Genomic DNA, 24,931 nt, shown 5'->3' on the forward strand with positions numbered 1-24,931 from the left:
TCGAGCCCCGCGTCGCGCTCTGGGCTGACGGCTCAGAGCCTGGATGGAGCCTGCTTCGGATTCTGTGTCTCCCTCTCGCTCTGCCTCTCCCCTGCTCAGGCTCTGTCTCTGTCCCTCTCATTCTCTTTCACTCTCAAAAATAAATAAACATTTTTAAAAAGTTAATATAATAATCATGCAGCTCTATGGATACAATAGAGTCAAAATATAAAATCAAAATCATTAGAAACCGAAATAGAAATTAACCAAAAAAATGTAGGCGATATGAACCACCACCAATGGGATTGTCTGTAGTTATAGATCCCTCCTGGAAGGAGACCAAAGACACTAACCAACTTAGGGTCTAACTAATGCCTCACCAACAATTAGCTAACTAAAACAAGACAGACTAACACTCTTTGAAAGTTCAGAGGAATGAAAATTCAAGTTGGATTGTCTACGTAATAATTTTATACCTACTTCTACAGAATGTCTTTTTATTTTCCCCAAATGTCCTTGGCATATCTACACAAATTGATCATCTAAATAAAGTTCCCAAAACACAAGCCCTCCAAACACCATGGTTTAATCGGAAAGTTGTAAGATTAGAAATCTAGTAGAGGGGCGCCTGAGTGGCTAAGTTGGTTGGACATCAGACTTCGGCTCAGGTTGTGATCTCGCGGTTGTTGAGTTCGAGCCCCGCAGTGGGCTCTGTGCTGACAGCTCAGAGTCTGGAGCCTACTTTGGATTCTGCGTCTCCCTTTCTCTCTCTGCCCTGACCCCAGCACGCTCTCTCTCTCTCTCAAAAATAAATTAAAAAAATGTAGAGCAAATAATTTATACAAAAATTGTAATTATTTTGAGTAAGCACACCTTTAATTCATGGGTCAGAAAAAAAGTTCAAAATTAAAATTTTCACCTACATTTACAAGTAAATAAAGGGTATATAATATATAAAATGCCAATAGGTGACCAATAAATCCATACAAGATGTGTTAAGTACTATAGTCAAAACCAGATTCAGAGGGTAAAGGTTTTATATACTTAAAAAAATTTTGTTTAATGTTTATTTATTTTTGAGACAGAGCATGAGCAGGTGAGGGGCAGAGAGAGAGGGGGAGACAAAGAATGTGAAGCAGGCTCCAGGCTCTGAGCTGTTAGTATGGAGGCCGATGCAAGGCTCAAGCTCATGAACCGTGAGATCATGACCTGAGCTAAGTCGGACACTTAACCGACTGAGTCACCCAGGCGCCTTAAATATTTTATGTATTTATGCATACACATAAGACAGGGTTAAATATTAGGTATATGAAAAATATTTTATACTCTAAATGCTATACATGTATATTACATTACAATCTTTTTCCACTTAAGTTGAAAAATAAAGGGAAATATATAAGTAATGGTAACTTAGTAAAACAAGAAACAGAAAAAGCACACAAGTAACCAAAATGCCTAAGAGTGGATACATGGGGATGACAAGGTAGAAATTACAATGAACTCTGAGAAGTCAAGTAACGGAGGCAAAAAGAGAGGAAACAGAAAAGGACAATGTTTGGATAAGAAGCAAGGCAGAGTTTTTGAAACAGAACACTGTTTGACAGTCTACTAATTAATTAGAAAAAAAATCACAGTTAAATGTTAAACATTTTCTAGGAGGCTATCAAAATTGATCCATTTGCTTAGATCAATATTTATTGGCAAAGAATTTTTTTTAAAAAGTTTCCTACTATCATTTATGTAAAATAGCCTTGGGTCCAGAAGAATTAATAGACACATCACTTCAAAGATTAACTCATTTTTACAATATGTAATCTTACCCAGTCCACACAAAAGAGATAGACAATTCCCAAAGTTTTTAAGTTGGACAGACTATAACTAAGTTGAAATATTCCAAAGGACAAACTGTAAATTCACTCCCGTTTGGGACTATGATGTAAAAATTCTAAATAATATTTATAAATATTTTTTAATTTTTTAAATGTTTATTCTTGAGAGAGACAGAGAGAGAGACAGACAGAGTGTGAGCAGGGGAGGGGCAGAGGGAGAGGGAGACTCAGAATCCAAAGCAGGCTCCAGGCTCTGAGCTGTCAGCACAGAGCCCGACACGGGGCTCAAACTCACAGACCGCCAGATCATGACCTGAGCCAGAGTGGGACACTTAAGTGACAGAGCCACCCGGGCACCCCTGAATAATATATTTTTAAACTGAATCTAGCAATGCATTTAAATAAGACTACAAGCATTTCAATACTATGTAGCTCTCTACTAAAGAGAGCTGAATACCTTATTAGAGCATCATTTAATAATAAGGGGTCTATTAATAGATTGGTCCTCTTCAATCCATCAAAGACAAAAAGAGATTTTTTTTTAACTCAAAGAAAGCCAAAATTATAGTTAATAAAATTAAACACCAAATGCTGATAGCATCTTATCAAAATACTTTCTAAATACCGCAAACAATATCCATCTGTAACGAGTTGCATAGTATCCCCCAAAGTGTTGACATCCACCCAGAACATCATAACGTGACCTTATTTGGAGACAGGGTGTTTGCAGATGTAGCTAAGGTCAGGATCAAGATGAGATCATGCTGGTTTAGGGTGGGCCCTGAATCCAAGGACAGTGTCCTTATGTGACACAGAAATGGACGCACGGAGGCACAGGGAAGGTGACGTACACAGAGAAAGGGACAGGAGTAAGATGCGGCCACAGGACAAGGAACCCCAAGACCTGCGGGCGACCGCCAGAAGCCAGAGGAAGGCACGGGACGGTTTCTGGCTCAGAGACCCCAAAACTACCGTGTCAACACCTGGATTTCAGACTGCTGGCCTCCAGAACTAGGAGAAAATGAATTTCTTTTGTGTTAAGCCACCCGGTCCGTGGTCATTTGTCGCAGCAGAAATAGGAAACAAGACACCCTAAACCACAAGTCAACGTCACACTCGACAGTCAAACACCAAAAGCATCCCTGTTCGATTCAGAGGCAACGCAGTCATTCCTGAAGGCTACTAGGAACTGAGAGTGGGGCTTCCTGGGGAGTAGGGCCCTCTCCCTCTTGCACATGCATGGTGGCCTCGGATTCCAGCCAGCCAGCCTGTGCAATGCCTGAGCTGATGCTCTGCAAGCCAGGACAGAGAAGGAGCATTATCCGTGAAGCCGCGGGCGGCTGTCACCTCGTTTCCTCCTATAACTGCGCCTGCAGGTGACAAACGTAAGCTTGAGCCCTGAATGCTGCTACTCACACTTCTTGTGTAATCCTGGCCGAGGCGTCTGCTGTCTCTGAGCTGCCTCTCCCTGTTCGACACGACAGAGACAGGAATACTGTTGCTACAGGAAAGATGAAGAAACACCGAGCATGGATCAGAAACGCCGCTCAGCTCAATATCCGGCACACAGTAGGTGTTCAATAAATGTTGGTTTCTTTCCTTTCTAAAATATCGACATATCACGGGTGAGCCTCAGAGACGAGAATTATATTTGGTCAATTATGCTATTCATATTCTCTCAACTGTGGTAAAATTATAGATTTCAGAATGTCTCTGTAGATCAATTTCTCCAGGTCTATTGAATCAGAGAGAGGCAAATCACACACCAAAACAAGAAGCAAGGACAAATGTGGTGGGTGGGAGTTACTTTAATTGGCCCACGAGGAAGAATCATCCAGATACAGGTAATGTTTCATCACGACTTTGTCTCTGTTCGTCAAGACAGCAGTGCCCAAACGGTCTAAACCCATACATGCCGGTCGGGGAAATGAAGCTTTATGTACCAAGAGCGGTTGATTTTGCAGGTTGTTTAATGCACAGACACTTTTTAATTTAATATTTTCCCAGAGGCCTTTAAAAGTATTGGGTGCATTTAGAAAAGTCCAATAAATATCTGTCATTTCACACAGGGCCATCATTTTTGGTTTGTGGGTTTTTCCCCCCTCTCAAATACAAATCAAGTGAAATATTTAAGGTCTGAGCCAAGCGCCTAGGAGCTTATTAAAAATGAACCCAAATGAATTTGTTGGCAAATGCTGGGAGTATGGAAATGAGGCAACATTTAAGAATCCCTGAGTGGGCTGCAGAAGGAATGCTATGCATGATGCCCTTTGGGGTAAGCCAGGACTAGAAACCTGAGTAGCCAAGAAGAAGCCCAGAGAGATGTGCAGGGCAGGGAGGAGCCAGGAGGGAGGCACTCCTGCACCCCGAGCCCACCTCCCCCCACACCATGCACACATTCACATGTGCTGCAAGTCAGGTAGGTATCTGACAGCCAAGTTCAAACTGATGTCCGGTTCAAGCTCGCCTCATAGTGGGCTTCCCCCATGCTGCCTGATCAGTTGCAGCGTATTTATTTGCACAGGTCCCAACGACCCAGCTCCACCAATCCTGCTTTTTTTTTTTTTTAAACATCACAAGAACCACTTCTGTCACTTACTCAGCAGATATATATTCACTGAATGCCCACTGATCCTTTGTGGGGCCTGGGGTAAAATGGCGAGCAGAAACTGACACGGTCACTCCCTCATTCACTGGGGTTCTCTGCCTCTCCATCTCGGTTCTCACTGCCTTAGCTCAGCACATGAGTGTCCCTATCATGAGCCATGGCCACCCGCCTGCCTTCAGCCTGCCTTCTTCTCCTTTACCCTCCACGCTCCAGCCTCAGAAGACATAAACCTGATCACATCAAACTAGAAATCCATGATGGCTCCCTGATGCCTACAGAACAAGACCCCAACTCCTTAGGAGGAATTATAAGAGTCTGGCACAGATTTTCATTCTTTCCCTCCAGCCTCATCTTTAGGCTCTGCTCCTACTGGCATTTTATGTTCCAGCAACTCCAACGGATTACTGTCCCAAGACACTATGTTGGAGCACACCTCCTTGCCTTGGCATTTCCACCAAACCTTTTAAGTTAGGCTGGACTTTGAAATCTCCCCGAATTTCTACCTGTTTCACGGGTCCTCTGTCTGCTTGGTCCTAAACATTGGACAATCTACAAATAACCTTTTAATGAATTCCCCTCCCCTCACCTTAGAAATATTTAAAATGCCCTCTACACATTATAAAGTGTATCCTTCCGTTCAGGTGAGTATTTACTGAAACCTAAGCTGTGCCAGACTCTGCTCGGTTTGAGGCACTCCAGAGGTAAGATACGATGACCCTTTATCCCAAAGATCTCATCATCTAGCCCATGGGATATAAACAATAAAATAAGACATTGTAGCATGATGTGTCCAATAACACAATATCATATGACAAAACTAAAATTAGGTGTTTCATAGGAATGAGTACTTGCTTCCATGAGTACTTGCTTTTGAGTAAAAGAAGCCTTAATAGAACAGCTGATTCCTGGATAAGCTTCAATAGATTGTGGTAGACAGAGCTTCCTTCCTGGACCTGTGAATATGTTTACCCTGCTTGGCAAAAGATATTTTGCTGACGCAGTTAAAGATTTTGGGATGGGGAGACTATTCTGGATTATCCAGATGGACCCAACATAATCACAAGGGTCTTTATAAGAGGGAAGCAGGAGGATCAGGGTCAGAGACAGATTTGAAGATGCTATACTTCTGGCTTTGAAGATGAAGGAACGGGCCACAAGCCAAGGAAGGAATGCAGGTGGCTTCTAGAAACTGGGAGAGGCAAGGAAACAGATCCTTCCCTAAAGCCTCCAGAAGGAATACAGCTGTGCCAACCCCTTGATTTTAACCCAGTGAAACCCATTTGGGCTCCTGACCTCCAGAACTGTGAGAGCATAAATTTGCTTTGTTTTAAGGCACTAAGTTTGTGGCAACTTGTTATAGCAACAACAGGAAACTAATATACAGACATACAGGAGTTTAGTGGGAATTCATTAGGAAAACAACCTGTGTAAAGCAAGAATCCTAGACCCCTTTGCAGTCTAAGGAAAGTTCTTCAGGATCATTGGGGAGTCCTCAAGGCATAGTTACCAGTCAAAGCCGTCCTGTGTCTCTGGACGGGGCTGCTGTGCTCAGTCATTGGCTGGAACCAGCCCCCAGGAAGAGTGACCCTTGGCACAAACACAGTGAAGGATTCAGAGCAAAGCAGGTGGGGCTTGGTACATTTCCCTCCCTGGAGTTTGGGGGGGCTGCAGGACAGATTCTCATGGAGTCACCACAGTGACTATGCTGCTGATGGCAGCCGATGGAAACAGCAGTTCCCCCCACTCCCCAAGGTAGACCAGCCCTCCATGGCTGGTCTCAGGGCTGGGACGAGACAGTCTCTACCTTCCTTCTTTGTCAACACACTTGAGAGGGTGAGAATGGCATCCTCATTCTTCCTGAGAGTGGAAACACTCCTTTCCCTCCCTGTCTCATTTTTGCTCTATTCATACCTGGCAGGTGAATCTCTGGGTCAAGTTTTCCATTCAGTTCGACTGAAACATTCACCTTTTAGTTCTAAGACCTAAGAAATCAGGAGTGCCTGGGTGGCTCAGTCGGTTGAGCGTCCAGCTTTGGTTTGGGTCATAATCTCGTGGTCTATGGGTTCCAGCCTTGTATGGGACTCTGTGCTAACAGCTCAGAGCCTGGAGCCTGCTTTGGATTCTGTGTCTTCTTCTCTCTCTGCCCCTTCCCCACTCATGCTCTCTCTCTGTCTCAAAAAACAAACATTAAAAAAACTGTAATCGAGGAAACTGGTCTCTAATTAGATTAAAATGTTCTACTTGGTGGTTCACATCAGTCTTCCATACTTCTTTGAAGCTGGAGCTCTGGAAGCTACCTCCTCTCCCTCCCGCCCTCAGTATAGAGATTAACGAATATTGGGGACTTGGGGCTCAATCACTGAACAGACACTTGTTGCTTCTGGCTGTTCCACATCCATTCTCTTTTCTTCTGATAATTATACACTTCCTGCAGGGAACCCATTCTGTGGGATCTAAGTGAAAAGGATTGAGCCATAACTCCCCATATAAGACAGAATTAAGCAAGTGAGCCAGCCCACCAATCATTTTACTCCATTCTCCTAAGTGGAGAAGTGATGGGCTCAGGGAGGTCCAGAAATAGAACCCAGATCTATCTGATGCTTTAGTCCCACATTAAACTAAAGTAAGATATATAAAAAACATGGTACAAAGTAAATACTCTCTAGGTGTAATTTCCCTCTTGTCTCTTAATCTTCTTTATGATGTAGTCAGATCTCCTGATATAGACGCCCATCCAACTTGACTTGGGGATTTGCCTATTGCCCTCCAGATTCAGTTCCTAGGCCAGAATCACTATAGATTTTCCCCATCATTTGGGCAGAGCATTTGGGTCTGCCTGACTGAACTTTCTCAGGCCAATTGTGAGGCCATCTAATCCCTTCCCAACTCAGACCCTGCTTCCTCTCCTCCTCCCTGGGAACCTCTGGAGGTTCAAGCCCACTGCTTGCAAGCCCACTGCTCTAACCCACAGTGAGGCTGTTTGTACCCTAGAATACTAAATGTAGAATCCACTCACTACTTTGAGTGTTTTTTATCCAGGAAAAACAGTAAAGGCAGCCTCGAGGCAGAATCTGTCATTCAAACCGTCTTAAGGAAATTCTACCTTTGCGGCCTCCCTGCGAGGACCACATGACCAGCCCCTCCCTGCAGGGTGAGGGAAGCCCAAAGACCTTTGGAGACAAGGTTATTATGTGTGGGAAAGTAAAAATCATTGAAATTAGTCATGAAAGAGCCAAACATCTCCTGTTGTTGAATCTGAGGCACGTATATGTGCAGTGAGAATAAAGTTATTAAAAACGTTTTTTTCACTATTTATATATGCCCTATCGTCTTGTTCGGCTCTTAGAGAAATTGGAGGAGAAACCAGTTAGGTCCTTATGGGAGGTTAGGGGCCAACGAAGACGGCCATGGGTTAAACAGCACATCTGCTGGGGGGGCCCCAAAGAGCCCTGCACTGGAGGCCTCGAGCTATGTCTGATGTGCCCATGGCTTCTGTCTGTCTTTATCAGGAAGAGGTCAGACAGCAAGTTTTCTTGAGAGTAACTAAGTGACAGGAAGAAAACATAACCCCTAAGTGATCTGTTCACCAAGAAGTTATTTTTTCCCAAATGAAATTGTATCATTCCATCGATTTCCATTAGATGGGCTATTGATAGAAGACAGGGCTCTGTCACCAGACCTGGATTTGAGTCTCAAAATCTGTCACTTATGAGCTACGTGATCTTAGGCAATTTTCCTAACGTGAGTCCTGGAATTCTCAACTTTAAAGCAAAAACCGTAAGTGTGTGGGTTGTTGTGAGATTTGGATGAGACACTACATGGGAAATGCTCATGCTCGGCAGGCCACTGGATCATCGTAGAGGCTCTGTGAATGTCTGCAATTAGACCTGAGAGGAGGCACCAGAAAGGCTCTTTGGTGTCAGAACAGACCATGAGAAAAAAATCAATATCCCCAGGCATTGGTGACAAATGGTAACATGTGACCCTCTCAAAAGTAGGTGGCTCTCCTTAGTTCGATGAGGAGACGAGAGTTCAGCCTCTGACAGCAAGTCCTGCAAATGCTCCTCTCTCTCTCAGGATTTCAGATTCGGACGGGAATCTCTGGCGATACGGCTCTCAGGAGACCTTGGGTTCTTCCTATTTTGGGTGAGGCCAGAAATACCCCAGGCAGAGCTGACTTCCAATGGGACATCCCCACAGCTGGCCAGGCATGGTGATTAGGAAGGGAAAGCAGAGGCAAATAAGACCAGCAGGGGAGAAGGTGGGTGAACTCCTTTGAAGTTCACACATTTAACTCTGTCCCAATTTTGTTCAAGGCTAACGGGTAAAGTCATTTCCTATTTTATCCAAATGAGCTCAGCAGCCTCTAGAGAGAAGACAAGGGTGCTGCTACAGTATTTCCAAAGCCCTCAACTAAATGTCTTTACTCTGCCCTGTGACACCTAAAATGCCACTGGAAGGTAGAACCATACATCGTTTAAGAGCGTTATCCCGTGTTCCACAATGAACGCATGGGGTGGGAGCTTTCAGTATTATGTAATGCACATGTCAGCTAGTCTCTTTGTAGTTGTTTTATGGGAAGATTGGGTTTGATACATTGCAAAAGTTTCCATGGGACCAAGGACACGCTCCAAGAGCTGTTCTCACAGAAAGGTTTCCAGCTCAACAGATTCCTTCAAGGTTGTGTGCACCTCACCCCAGTCTCTGTCCTGATCAGGGGTTCTCACACGGAGTCACAGCCAAAATCTCTCTGTGGGTGCTCTCTCGCATCTCATGAAACAACGGAGAAGACTGGAGAGGCCTCTCAAGCTCTCAGAAGGCTTTTCATCCAGGGCAAAGGTCCAGCTGAAACTTGTGAGGAAGTGACAGTTGAGTGGCGATGGGAAGGATGAGCCAGCATGAATAAGGCAGAGGAGTGAAGAACATGTCTGGGAACCCAGGAGGAGGACAGGGTGGGGGCTGGGACCAGATTGTACCAGTTCACCAGAGCCAACTGCATGCAACTCCTCCCCACTTCATGCTCAGGGACATCACATTTGGAGCTTGAAATTGGCTGTGATGGGAGTACACCACAGACATGGGCAGATGCTACACATCAGGGCTTTTCTTTCCTTCTTTCTTTTTCTTTCTTTCTTTCTTTTGGATAAGGACTTTATCTTCTTTCCTATGTTCTCATTGCTAACAATCTGCATGGCAGATTCTAGATGCTCATTAAATGTGAATCTTCTGGAAGCAACTTGGAGATAGTTACAGGATTCAGAGACTGGCTTTCCCAACTGTCTAACCTACTGAATGGTTGGGAATCACCATGGTGGAACGGGGCAAGCCCTGTTCCAACATCTCCCAGCTGGTCTCAGAGAAAAAGGCTCCCACCTGCCTTGAGCAGAGACTCTTCCTCTCACTAACATGGTCAACCAAACACGTGAATCTCACTTTTTTCCCCACAGCTTTGACAATTGCTCTCAGTTATAACTTTCTACTGAAAGTACTGGGATAGTCTATGCTGGAGTTTTCTTGTCCTGATGCCATCCGGGGACTCACAAGAACTCAGCAAGTCACAGCTTGGCACCCACAGTAGAGGAAAAGAGAGAATCGATGTCCAGCCTTTTCTATGAAAGCAATAGTACGCCTAGACACATGTTATTAACAAGGGCTTAATTTTAAGAGTGGGAGTTCTAGAGTCAGGGATAATTAGATTTAAATCTTGACTCTATCACTAGTTTTTGTAACAGGGGCAGTCTATTTATCTTCTCTGTGCCTAGGTGTCCTTATCTGTAAGGATTTGATAGCGTACCTCCTAAGGTTGTGACCAAGATTTAATGAGATAATGCAGGTGTAATCCTTGGCACAGAGCCTACTATGTCATAAGTCCCCCATAAACAGCAGTTGAAGGTTTTGAAAAACTAAAATTATAGACATGCAGAGATCCAGAGATTACTTAGTTGAACATCTCCCGTACAGCTACCACTTACTGGGAACTATTATGTGCCAACTGGCTTTCTGGATGCTTGTAATTTATTATTTACAGTTCTTAAAGAGCCCTACTGGCCACATATCATTATCCTCCTTTTCCTAATGAAGGACCTGAAGACGAGTGAGGTTAAGTGACTTCCTCGAGGCCACAGTTAGCACCTGGCTGAGCCAGAATTTTAATCAGGGTTTGCCCATCTTCAAAACCTGTGCTATTTTTCCATACTGTATATTGCCTCAACAGGTAAGAAAGTCTGGAGAGAAGACTTCTTTAAATTTTAATTTGTGCAAGATAAAAATAAATAAATAAACAGGACTAATAACCCAACTACAATCCAAGTCTTTGAATCCTATGCTGGTTTAGTTTGCACCAATCTTCAAGGGCTCACCCAGCACCACACAAATAGATTTAGAGCGCCTCTATTCAGGACATGTGCACGCCCACATAAACTACACGTTATGTGTTGGCCAATAATGGCATTTTAAGACTCCTGTTCGTAGGTGGAAAAAGGGGACATGTAGTGCCTGTTGATTACCCAAGGGTATGAATCACAACTTCGTTTTTTTCCCCCAATGTTAAAAAAGAGACAATGAGCCAAAAAATAGAGTCATCTGACCCCCAGGACAGCAAACAAAGAATGAATCCCAGTTTCAACCTCTCCCTCTTAACTAACAGTTCATCTGAAATTTCCTATCAGCACTGGGGAGGTAGGTAATCTTCATGATAAAAGTCCTGCTGGTCCCTTCCTCCAAAAGGGTGTCCTGACCTAAAGCAATCCTTTCTTTTCTTTTGCTATCACTTCCTCCCCCCACCCTCCTTCCTATAAAAACCTTCCACTTTGTACAACTCCTCAGAGCATCTCTCTACTTGCTAGAAAGTTTGCTGCCTGACTTATGAATTGCTTACTAAAGCCAATTAAAGCTTCAAATTTACTCGGCTGAATTTTGTTTCTTAACACCACTGACCCCACGTTTCTTTTTTTTTCTTTTTTTGATCCCACGTTTCTAAGCTTCCCAGCATTGCTTCTAGTCCTGTTGCCCATAATATTTGTGCCTCAGTTTCCACATTTGGGAAGAGGAACTGTTAATACTCCGCAGTGCCACTGTGAGGATTAACAGATCTGAAAGCACTAGGTATAATTTTGTACAGACAATGAATGGGTGCAGTTTCCTTCCCTACCCTAGAAACACAGCTCTGTCATATAGCCGTGCCCTCATCTCAGCCCTGGGCAGGACATGATATTCTAGAGGATATGCCCCGAACCGTCCGCAAACCTAGCTTCTGTTTACATCAAAAGAGATTCTTCTATCGGGACTCTCGTTCGATGACGGGTGGTGGTGACAAGGAATCAAAGTGCAGTCTTGGGACATTCAGCAAACATTAACCACTTCCTTAGTGATTATTTCACATTGAGCTCTATTGTACACCAATGAATCGCTGGCACAGGATCCTGAGGACGGACAAGCTAGTCACAAGTGATGAATGAGAAGCACACTCAAGGGCTTGCAGAAATAAGGTGCATGGAGAAGACGCGAGAGCCAGGTCTGGCATCCCCTTCCTGGGATGAGTGTGCGTTCACGTCGCTGATTTCGAGAAAATGTATCTGGAGAATAAGGACCACCTGTAAGCCTGGCTCTGATGGTAGTCAGCTGTCAACCCCGGAGTGAGCCACTATGCAGGCCATATTTATAAAGACAGAGGGTAGACGTGGTCAGAAAGACGGGGCTTTGGATTCCAGGAGCTGCACTTCCTAGCTGGGTAGCCTTGACCTCACTTGCTGGCCTCCCAATCCATTGCCACTCTGAATGTTGATAATCCACGGTAGAGCTATACTCATTTGAATTTTTATGATGAAGTTTTGTGGTTGGTTTGCTCACCATGAACAATTATTTGGTCTGACCCTCTGCATTAGTTTCTGATAGCTGCTATAATAAATTACTGCAACTTAGTGGCTTAAAGCAGTTCAAGGTTAGTGAATTAAAACCAACGCCTTACAGTTCTGGGGTCAGAGGTCCAAAGGGGGTCCTACTGGACAAAAACTGCAGTGTCATCAGAACTGGGTTCCTTCTGGAGGCTCTAGGGGAGAATCCATTTCCTTTCCTTTCAGCTTCTACAGGCTGCTTGCATCTCTTGGCTCTGACCTCTTATTCCATCTTTAAGATGAACCACTCTGGCCTTTGCTTTGTCATCACGCCTCCTTCTCTGACTTTTGGATTACAATGGACCTTTCTGACGACACTGGGCCCATCCACATAATCTAGGATAATCTTCCCACCTCAAGGTCCTTACCTTAGTCATATATGCAAAGTTCCTTGTGCCATGTCAGGTAACACATTCACAGGTCTTGAAGTTAGAGTATGGACATCTCAGGGGAGGGGGACAGGGATGTTTTCTGTCTACTACACCATTGTACACTCAGGCAGATTAAAATTCAATGACAATAACCTAGGAGAAAGAGTTCAACTTCCACTGGCAAATCACTTTGAATATAACAAAGAAATGGAAGGGCAAAAGAAGTTGGAACAAAAGAAATGATTGTTGAGTTGGTTCAACTCAAACTGAGCCACTCTGTGATCAGTTCCATTCTGGGGAAACGACGATTATGAAACGACCAATTACACAGACTTGCTTCAGAGAGGTGATATTCACAGAGCATCTGGTAGGTGCCCAGCGCACTGTGGGAAAAAAACACTAGTTCTAACTTTGAGGTCCTCCCCTCTTTGCAACCACCACACCATTCCTGCAAGAAGAAAAGAGCTGGTCATTGAGTGCCCAAGGATAAGTGGCACTGGGACTTCCTGACACAACGACATCTCCAACGAACTCACTTAGAGAAGCCCATGAAGACTTCTTTTGTCAGACTTACACTCTTACAGATTTTAGAGGTAGTAAATAACATGGAAGGCGTTTTAGAGCCTACACGGCATTTTCTGCCTTCATATTCACGACTCTCTCCTTGGAGGTGTTAATTCTCTCTACCCAGAGGAAGAGAATAAGGGTCAGAGTGGTTCAGCCCAAAGTCACCTGACAGAGAAATGAAAACCCAGGCTCTAGTCCAGCTTTTCCAACTTTGCACCCCACGCTGTCTGTATATTTTCTCATGTTTGTGTCACATCCATGTATTACAGCTGGGAAAACAAGGATAAAAGACTCCAACAGAAATTAACAGGTGAGTCAACCTCAGAGCAGCTGGGAATCATGTAAATGAGATGACCGATCATTATTTTTATTGCAGTGTTTTCCTTTGAGTATGTTCCTTGGGCTCAGAATCCTGGTGGTGGAGTGACCTGGGCTTGAGTCCTGGTTCTGACATTTAGGGCTCGGTGATACTCTGCAAGTCACGACCCTCTCTGAGTCTCATTGCCAGCTCTTTCTCCAGTAAGGCCCTGTGTTACTGCCGTCTGGACATAAATGTAACAGTGAAGGTAATTGTTGTGTGACAGATTAGTAGGGTCAGACTATCCTTATGGAAATGTTCCAAGGGAGGTTTGATTGAATTAATCCTTCTAGAACCCTTGCAATTATGTGGAAACAATGATAGAGGCTAACGGACAGGCTTGGCTAAGGTGAGCCAGCTTTCCCTCCATCAGTCTTGTCCATATTTTCTTGGGGCACTTATTTGGGGGAGATAAATATTTAGGTTTCAAGAAATCACGCTCAGTTTCTCTGGGGCCTTCTCACTTCAGCTAGATATAAAAAGAGCCACGGTTTGGAAGGTGCATCATAAATCCAGGGACAGCTATTCTGGAACTGATTGGAGACACTTTCAAACCTAATTAAAGTGGTTTCCCTTTTTGAATTTGCTCCAGGTATGCATTTATTGCCTGGGCTAGAAACTAATTTGTAGCCAGATTTGGGATCCAGGCCCTTATACTGGGAGGTTTGTTATATGTGATTAAGCTAAACTATTTAGTTTAATACCAGAGAAGTCATTTGAAATAAAAGAAATTGCATTCCATATTCAAGAAATAAAATAGCCTTCTAAGTATACACAGAATTAAGTTGCATAAAAATATATTTTCTGAAACCAAGTACCTGTTTCAGGTGCTTTCTAAACGTGGCCTTGGAAATATTTGCCGTAAAATCATTTCTTCAACCACAAGCCCAATTCCTGCAGACATAAACCCAGGGCCTTTTTCACCCACTGCCTTATTTTCTCACCCTTTCTAATCTCATGTTGACCTCCTTCTAGTGCAGTGTCCTCATAAGGAATGAATATGATGTAAATTATTTAGCACAGTACCTGGTGCACAGAAGGCACTCACCAAATCCTAGCCTACCTCAATATCATCCTCCTCCTCCTCCTCACCGTCACTTGTCTAGGGACCTATCTTCTGGAGTGGCGGGGGGGGGGGGGGGGGGCAGGGAGGTGCAGGGGGCTGGAAGACCACAAGTGGAAGCCAGAGAATCACTAATCGAGGGAATTAACCTGTGCCTGACAATGGCTTTCACTGAGCTGCCTAAACCACTCTGCTATGTGGATCTGGCTAACTCCATACTACAAAGGAAGAACGGAGGCACGGACACATTCACACGACTGCTCAGGATCAAACAACCACATAATTCTCATTACCTTGCACCTCCCAGCCCAGTCATTGCCCCTTCAGGGAAACCATCGCTAAACCCCTGGTCAAAGTCTGGTCTCACTTGGTGTCACTGGTATACAACCTCAGAGCATCATGCACTGCTCCCCCCTTGTAATTCTTCGCATAATCACATCTTTACTTATATTATCCTACAATTGTTATTTGTCTCTACCAACATGTCATAAGCTTCTTGTGCGGTTTTCTCACTATCATACCCTAGTCTCTAACACATACAGGTACCCAATGCCTAACTGCTGAGTGAATACATGAAAGAATAAAGGGATGCATCAAAAAGACCAACAATAACAAGTCTTGTTGAGGATCTGGAGAAATCGGAACCCTTATATATTGTTGGTGGAATCATAAAATGGTCCAGCGACTTTGGAAAACAGCTCGGCACCTCCTCAAAACCCTAAACATGCAGTCGCCATATGATCCACCTAGTCCATTCCTAGGCATATTTCTAAGATAATCTCCTGGAGAAATATGTGTCCACACAAAAACCATGCATGTTCACCATATCACTATTCACGAGAGCCAAAAAATGGAAGACGGCCCAAATGTCTATCAACCAATGAATGAATAAACAAAACGTGTTGTATAACCATGGAATATTATTTGATAATTAAAAAGAATGAAGAACAGATACACATGCTGAATCCTGAAGACTTCATACTAAATGAAGTAAGCGAGTCATAAAAAAGCCACATATTACATGATTCCGATTATATGAAATGTCCAGAACAGGAAAATCCATAGAGACAGAAAGTTCAGCAATTGCCAGGGGTCCCTGGAGGAGGGGTGAAGAGTGACTGCTAAGGGCTAACGAGTTTCTCCTCAGAGGCCGTGAGAATATTCTGGAAACAGATGCTGGTGATGGGTGCACAACCGTGTTCACACACTAAAAACCACTCAATTCTACACTTGAAAATGGTGAGTTTCGGCACAGAGGTTTTCTTAGAGTTGTGCATGATACTCTTACGGTAGATATATGTCATTATCCACTTGTCCAAGCCCATGGGATGTGCATCAAGAGTGAACCCTAACGTCGGCTATTATTGGCTTTGGGTGATAATGATGTGTCAATGCAGGTTCAAAGGCTGTAGCTAACATATCAATCTAGCGAGAGACGCTGCTACTGGGGAAGGCTCTGCATGTGTGGGAGCACTGGGTATAAGGGAAATCTCTGTACCTTCCACTCAATTTTACTGTATACCCAAAACTGCCCTAAAACATAAAATTTACGGGCACCTGGGTGGCTCAGTCGGTTGAGCGCACAACTCTTGATTTTGGTTCAGGTCACGATCCCGGGGTCATGGGATCGAGCCCTGCGTCGGGCTCCGCTGAGCACTCTCTCTCCCCGTGCTCCTCTCTCACGCTCATGTGCGCACGCGTGCTCTCTCTCTCAAATTAAAAAAAATAATAAAGATAAATAAAGCATAAAATCTAGTTTAAAAATGGTAACTTTTATGTATGTAATATCTCAATAAAGCTATTATCTAAGAGAAGAAATGTACAACGTGCTGGACCTTCTCTATCTACCCCGACACCAGCCTCCCTCCCCACATGGGGTTGCTTCTGTTGGGCAGTGGGGCCTCCTTGGGGACCATCAGCCCTTCACTGCTCACCTAATTCTCTCTGGGATCTGGGAAGTTGACAGGGAACCAAATACCCTCCACAAATTCCTGCCACAAATTCATCAGGACGGTTTCATCATAGGAAGCTTGCTCCGAATGCCTCAGTAATGAATCAGTATGAGCTCCGGCCCAAGAAGTAATGGCAACAGACTTCCAGCCACGTCTGCTTTGTAATGTGAGTTGTTCCACTCTATGGCTGCTGTCGTATAAATGTTTTCAAATAACAGAATCAACCATGGTCCAAGCTCATCTTCAATCGCTTCCTGTCTAGACCAAAAAGCACAAGGCTAGTCTTCCCGTCATAAAAATACATCACAAACTTTATCCAAGTGGCATCACCTGCCCCTGTCATTCCCAGTCAGATCTGTCAACATGTCAGCACACTTAGAATATCTGTCACTTATAAGTGAGGGACACACAGAATCTACACAGGATACCCTCACAGGATCCTATCAGAGAAGGGCTGAAGAAGAACCCAGTGTTTGGTGAGAACTTAAGGGGAGTTTTTAGAGCCACTCTTTAATGTAATTTATAAATATATGGGTTCCTTCCTGGTTCTTTCTGTAGAATTTGCCAATGGAAAGAGACACAAATCTGACTTGAAAGCTTATGTAAATAAACTAGCAACTACCTAGACTTTTTTTTAAGTAGAATACAGATTTCTTTTTTCACAAACACAGCTTCTTGTTAAGAAATTATGTTTAGATGTTTCTACTCCTCCCCAAACTTTCCTAGCAGCCAAAATATTCTTGGGCCCATCTCTCTACAATGACATACGTTCTCAAGTCCCCTGCCCCACCCAAACTCAACCCCTAGAGGTTTGATAGTCTCTTTCTTGAGCCTCTTCAGGGCTCAGTCTTTACTGTATACATTCCTTATTTCATTTTCCTGAAAGCTTTCGAATGCACATATTGTTATGCTAGTATTGCACAGATGAAAGAACTAAGGCTCAAGGTAGTAAAGTGATTCGCTAAAGGTTGACAGTAAATAGAAGTGAATGGGGCTATAACTGATGGTGTCTGATGGATCTCTGACCTGTCTAGATGTCACACATGTCTAGATGTTTTCTTCTCAATAACTGCTTTTGACTTGAGCTCCTCCTTTTATAATTTGAGGAAATGGATGCTTATTCAGATTGCCCAGATTGGAACCTACAGTGCAGCCCTTATCAGTAACATCATGCTTCAACCTCCATGGAGGTGGGATGGATAATCAATAAACACCTTCCCAGTATCTAATAATAAATAAGAGACCTGGCAACCTTACTTCCAGTGGGTGGGAAAAAAACGAACTAAAAAATCTCTGTTAAAATGACTGGGAAACACAAAATGATCATTAGTCATATATTGAAAGACTGAGAGAAATGATATGAAATAGGGTAGCCAGAAAACACTTTCTAGAGAAGGGCTGCTAATCTGAGTCCTGGATGATGCACAATACTTGGAATAGTACATTACCAAGGGATAAACCAAACATTGTACCACTGACCTCCACAATGTGCATTTTCTTCTTTCTTATGGGGACTGGGGTGGAGAAAGGTTGAATTTCTGTTTTTCTTCACACAGGAAAGTAGAAAGAGGCGTTGTATATGGGAGCAGTGTGGAGCGTGAGCCTCAGACCCTGGGCTCCCTCCTTTCCCAAGCTCCCCCTCATCAGATGACTTTCTAAGCTGGTGGTCCAGAGGTGGAGGAGATTCACTGGCCTATGTGTTACCAATTCCTGTATCTTCAAGGAAAAAAACAAGGCCACTCTTCCAGTGACCCCAGATTGGTAGTTCTCAGCTTAAGGAAGACCTATTTGGCAATGTCTGTAGACATCTTTGGTTGTTGTGACTTGGGGGAAGGAGGGTCCTACTAGTATCCACTTGGTAAAGATCAAGGGTTTCTCCTAAACATCTTACAATATACAAGACAGCCCTACCATAATAAAGAACTACCCAGCCTAAAATGTCAATAGTGCTGAGACCGAGAAACACTGCCCAGAAGGACATATTCTTAGTTATTTTTCCAGTTCCAGTCGAGGCCAAGCATTGTCCCCCATGTGGCAGGAGACCAAACCTTCGCATCTCCATTCTCCCTTCTCCAACTATTGACCTAGTAATGTGGACCAGCAAGGATTAGGCTGCCCATGCCGATACCTTGCCAGTATCTTAGGCCACCTGTGTCTAGCTACCCTCTCTATTTGGTGCCATTGATTTGACTTGTTCTTGAATTATACTCATAATATCCCTCTCTATTATTTCCAGGTAAAACAAGCAGAGGTTCAGGAAGGAGAAGCAAGTAGTTTTTCTGAAGCCCTTGGTCTAATCTCTGCTTATTGTAGGAATCTCACATTTCTTGGTACATAAATTTCTGTCCAAGTCCTTCCTTGCTTTCCATTTAGCTTTTGCCCTTGGTCACACAGCTCCCTTGTCTCAGGAGACTTAGATAACAAGAGGGTGAATGGCAGAATGTAGACATTACAATCAGACACAGAACTCTAAAATGCTAGTGTCCTATTTGAGTCTTCTCAGCAAACCCATCACCTGTGAAAGTGGCAACTGGGTGTCAGAGGAAATGGAGCAGAGATATTTCATTTGTAGGGGAAACGCCATATCATCCCAAACCCAATGGCTGAGACACATTTCCAAGAGGAACAGATGGGTACCTATGAGCATGAGGGCTTCAAACGTTCAGAAAAAGAAGATGTTTTAGCCAAACCTCCTGGGGGAATCCATCTGGTCCAGGCCAAGACAACTTACCCCATGAGGAGGCTAGATGAGGCCCGACAAAGCCTGCAGTTCTGTGGAGGCGGGCTTGTGGAAGACTGACGTTCTCATTGGCTACCGGTCTATTTGGGTCTTGATGGTGACTAATGGATCATCTCTGAGAAAGAAGAAGACACAATGCTGAGAAGGTAACCCCAAGAATCCAATATACCTGTTACAAGTGCGCCTTAAAGGAATAACCCGCACACGACTCAGCCGAGCTCCCACTGAATGGAGGGTTGAGAGTTGCAGGTCTCCAAGTTCAGGGCAAAAGACTGACACATTCAAGGACAACTCTCAGTGGGCATTCTATTCCCACCAGCTGTTTGGTATTATTTTTCACAGCATGGCTTTCCATGCTGCAGGTCATTAAGCCTCCAAACTCCCAAACTCCTTAGCCTTGTGAAACTTCAGCTGATAATGTAATGTGACCATGCTCTGAAATGCAACAATCTCTGGAGTGGTGCACATTTACAGGTTAAGAACAAGAGTAGCACATCCCTCTAAGCACAGAGAAGATCAAAGAGGTGTCAGTAGTGAAGGTCTAAGATGGTATTGCTCAAACTCTTGGTCTCAGGGACCCATTTTCACAGTGACAATCTATGGAAGTCCCCAAGGAGCTTTGGTTTGTGTGAATTATGTCTATCAATACTCAAACTGATGATATTTTAAAATATTTATTCATTTCTTTAAAAGAGCAATACTAAATCCATCACATGTCAACCTAAGCAACAGTTTCAATTTTAAATAACCATAGTTTTTAAGACAAAAAACAACTTAGTGAGAACAGTGGCATTGTTTAGTAACATTTTCTGCAAAGGCCTTCAATGTCTGGCTTAGTAAAAGACAGTTAGAATCTTACATTTACTTATACATTCAATCTGTTAGAATTTGGTTTTCAGTTGAAGTCTATGAAGCAAATCCAGATTCATGTAGGTATGTAATTAGAAAAGAGAAGAATACTTGAAATAGTCTTCTCAGATAATTGTGGGTAGCCTTCTTTGATACTACACCAAAACTCAACAAGGGGTATTTCTCAAAGATTAGCTGCAATGTAGAATCTGAAACCGTGTCAATATGTTTTTTTAATCTGTCCAATTAAAATTCATCAGTCCATCTCGCACTTTGAATGGTTTATCATGCATGATGAATCATTTGGAAAACAAAGATTCCCTGGGGTGCCTGGGTGGCTCAGTCAGCTAAGCGTCCAACTTCAGTTCAGGTCATGATCTCACGTTCAGGGGTTCAAGCCTTGCATCAGGCTCATACTGACAGCTCGTAGCCTACAGCCTGCTTCAGATTCTGTGTCTCCCTCTCTCTCTGCCCCTCCCCTGTTCACACACACACACTCTCTCTCTCAAAAATAAATAATAGACGTTAAAAAAAAAAAGAAAATACAGATTCCCTGAGGTGTGTAGATCTTTTCTAAATATTTTCACATTTCATTTATATGATACTAACAAAAAAATAAATCCCACATGTGTTAATACCACCAATCTCATCCAGAATTGGGAAGCTGTCAAGCTCATAGTTGCACATACAAGTGTTCCAAAATTCTAATTTTCACTTGAAAGCTTGAATTTTAGCATTGGCAACAAGGACTGTCGGTTGTGTCTGTTGAAGCAACAGGCTCACCTTAATCATTTTCGAGAAAATGTCTGCCAAATAGCCAACTTCGCATAATTATAATTTGTCTGTCAATTATTCTTCCAGGTGATGGTATCACATGAACAAAGTGGCTAGTTGAGCTCACAACTCAAGCACGCGGTCACTCAAGTGCTTTTCCTCAAGGCAGCCACTGCACTCTTGCTAGGCTGCAGAAGTACTTTCCACATACTTCTCATTTCATCACACAAAATATTAAAAGATATGTGGCCAAGGGTTGAGATTCTATGGAATTAATAATCTTTATTGCTTTATCAAGGACGTGCTTGAGAAAAACTGGCTCTAGTTGTCTTAGTTTCTTTTTTAATGTGAGAGCAGGGGAGTGAAGAAGACAGTAGTAGCTTGTACAACCCAGCTTGTGTAACCACTGTGTTGACTCCCGCCAAGGTACCAACACTGGCATCCACCATGGTTTTTGCACCATCAGACCCAGTGTCAGTACTATGAAAAAGCCAATGTCTCAACATTAGGAAGATAGTTTTGCACTCGCAAACCTCCTGCAAGTCTTGGGGACCCACGAGGTCTCCTGGATCATGCTCAGAGGACCTCGGCAATGGTACAGCACCAGGAAGCTTAACTGACCACATCCGGGAAGTGTCAATGGACAGCTTCCCCAGGACTGGGGGAGATCAGACATTCTTTTGAGAAACCTCCCATTGGCCACAACGTGGAGGTGGCTTGAAGGGAAGGCTGACAGGGTAAACACAGGAAAACCACTTAGGAACCCATTGAATTCATCTGGATGAGAAACAATGAGGGTGTAAGTATGGCAAGGGGGTCGGGGCGGAGGGAACACTCTGGAGAGCTGTGGAACGGTCACCATGTTATGAATCCTAAATCCAGATCTCGACTCCATCACCAGGCAGGTCATTAAAGCTATAAATTACAAATTAATCTTTAAAAAAAAATAAAGGAGGAGAGTGTGGTGTGTGAATTCTTCTGCTCTGTGTGTGTGTATTTGATGACTCTGGGTTTCCTCTGCAGAAGTCAATGAAACAATTAAGTCTCTGCCCATTTTTCCTCATCCTGATCTCAAACAGTGTTAAAAAGGCTTGCACTACACTTTTCACACCCAGCCCTGTTAATAATTCATGCCCTTGCCTTCTTCAGTTCTTTTTGTATTTGCTGCTTAAATCCGGTGGTTGCGTGCACGTGCTCCTTTGCTTTCTCAAAGCCCCTTCCTTCCAAACATTCAAACAGCTACTTCTTTAATGCCAGGAATTGGGAGCTGGTGAAATCCTCTCTACCTGCCGCCAAAAGCCTAACAAGGGATAAAAACTGATCTCTGCTAATTTTGTCAGCTCACTTTTCTGACAAATTCTCAGCTTCGCTTGTGTAGCTTAGCCCAGAGTCCTTGTGGCTCAGCCAGAGAAGGGGACTCTGCCACTCAGGGTGTGGTCTGTGGACCAGCAGCATCGGCTTCAGTGGGAAAAGGATTTCTCCACCTCAGTACTGTTGACATTTGGGGCCAGAAAGTCCTGTGACAGGAGCTGTCCTGTGCACTGTGGGATATTTAGCAGCATCCCTGGCCCGCACTAAATAGCACCCTCATCCCCCAACTCTGACAACCAAAAATGTCTCCAGTCTTTGCCAAAGGTCCACTAGGGGAAAAACCGCCGAAACTGAGAACCATTGTCCAACCCTCGTCAGAAATGTAAATGCTCCAGCCGCATGCCAGAACTAATGAGTGAGCATCTGCATATTCCAAGACTCCAGGTGATTCATGGGCACATTCAAGTAGGAGAAGTACTGGGCTAGAGGTCTGGTTTCCAAACTTGGCTGCCCACTGGAATCACCTAAGCATCTGTAAGAAAACTTTGGTGTCTGGGCCCCAGCCCCAGAAATCCTGACTGCTCTGGTGTGGGTACCACCTGGCCAATGGGAATTTTAAGATCTCCCCAGGGGATTCGGATGCAGCAAAGTTTAAAACCATTTCTTGCATGGTTTAGCCCTAATCTTCACATTTTTGCAGGTGAGGAAACCGAGGCATAGAAAAGTCCAAGAACTTCCCCATCTGATAATCAGGAGAGCCAAGATTTAAACTATGAACTACAATGTGGGACAAGAGCCCTGGTCGTGCCCTACTGGCCCTCTGTAGGTCCTCTGACAGTCCTGGTCATTACTTCCGCATTTCTTTGTTAACTTCCCCTCTTCCTGATTAGACGGTAAGGTCTCCAAGGACAACGATCATGTGTGGCTGGCTCACCATGCCTGGGTGTCTCTCTGGGGCTGAGAACATCCTTGTGCACAACAGACAAGCAATGTTGGAGTGAGAGAAGCGATGAACAAAATGAGCAGAGAACACAACAGAGCCAAGTCCACATGTGTGTGGTACCAAAGCCCTCTCCTCTACTGAAGGAATCAGAAGAAAATTGCAGGGGTTCTGTCTGTGGCTGAGTGCAGCTGGACGCCCCTCCTGCCTGCTCACTGGCCAGCCTTTCGGGCTTGATGGCTGCCAGCGGAGGCCAGAGGAGGCTGAGCTCCAGCAGCCACAGCATCAGCACCTCCAGAGGAGCGTCGGTCACATGGAAACAGTGGCACTCCCCCTCCAATCCTCTGTCCTCGCGAATGGGGAGGCCAGCTATGTTTTTTCACAGGGAAAGACACCATGGTTCAGTAGTAGTGACTTGCTGTTAAGTGTTGGGGGAGCTAGAACACAGAAGGCCCTGTGATTCCAGCCCTCTCAACAACCAGGGCACAGAAGGGACTCTCTCTGGGTACCCTGGGGTCAGGGAGGCACTTCAGGTGTCAGGCCCATCTATTTTCTCCAGCCTCATTTCTCACTTTTCTCCCTCTCCCTGTCCCTCCTAACCCAACAGAACTCTCCATTCACTCCAACCACCATGCTGACCCCCTTTCACTTTCTTGAATGTTCCACATTGTCACTCACCTCCAAGACTTTGCACGTGCTATTCTAGTGGCCTGCGATGCTCCTACAGCTCATTCTTCTCCATTCTTCAGGCCTCAGCTCGTATGTTAACTCCTACAGGAAGCCCTCGCAGACTACTCCTCACTAGGGAGACAGCTCTGTTTTACGTTCCTACACGCACTCGGACTTCTGCCACTGCCCTCACAACACTGATGATAATTTCTTATTTGTCATCCGTACTATGTGGTAAACTCTGGGAGGCCCGTGAGCATGTTCATGTGCTTCACCTCATACTCCAACACCTAGCATAATTCCTGGCACAGAGCATGTACTGAATAAACATTCATTCAGGGGATCAATAAGCCAAACACTGTCCATAGCACCCCAGCCAAGACTTGGGCCTGTGTACTCCCTTTCAGCCAGATCTAAGGCTAAAATTCCAACAAGGAGGTGGGGAGGGGCAGGGCGAAAGTTTGTTTCTGTTTGGATGTTTGGGAAGTCACATTATGTGTCAAGTGATCACAAAAGCGGCAACTGTCAGTTTCCTGCCTCTCTGCAGGCCTCCTTCCTCATCAGCCTTCCTGGATACAACCTGAATGATGAGAGGGAAAGGAGACGGCACAGCAGCACCCAAGCTCTGGACCATGCACAAGAAGCAGGTCCATCCCAGGGCAGGGAGTCAGAGGCTGGATGAGCCACACTAAACACATGTGGCATTTACAAGGAATGTCCTACCCAACACTGGCATTTGACCAGAGCGTAAGGGTAGGGCATGTTAATGTCAATATTTGCACGGTTGAAATTTAGCAAACCAGGATGTGAATTCTCCTGAGCCGACCCTGGAACACACGGTTGCAGGCGAAGCTGTGAATTTCTGCTAGAGGCTCAGCAGCGAGGGCGAGGAGAGATCTGAGGGTTTCTGCCTCTCTCACTCCCCAGGGCCACCTCAGGCAGCTTGAGTCTGAGAAACCTTTGGGAAAATAGACACTGTCCTCTCAAACCTTCCCTGCAGGGAACTGGGCTACTAGAGGTACTGTAGGT

The 24,931-nt window shown here is 44.3% G+C and overlaps 1 long non-coding RNA gene across 2 annotated transcripts in view; it reads right to left on the reverse strand.

Annotated features, from left to right (window-relative positions):
- LOC125916493 (uncharacterized) overlaps positions 1 to 24,931 on the reverse strand; it is a 251,414-nt gene that overhangs the window by 128,890 nt on the left and 97,593 nt on the right. For both annotated transcript variants that reach the window (XR_007455939.1, XR_007455938.1), the window contains one exon: positions 19,351 to 19,474. This is a non-coding gene — a long non-coding RNA (uncharacterized LOC125916493). The remainder of the gene's footprint in view (positions 1 to 19,350; positions 19,475 to 24,931) is intronic.

The sequence above is a fragment of the Panthera uncia genome (assembly GCF_023721935.1).
Source record: "Panthera uncia isolate 11264 chromosome E2 unlocalized genomic scaffold, Puncia_PCG_1.0 HiC_scaffold_20, whole genome shotgun sequence".
In the NCBI taxonomy this organism is placed as follows: domain Eukaryota; kingdom Metazoa; phylum Chordata; class Mammalia; order Carnivora; family Felidae; genus Panthera; species Panthera uncia.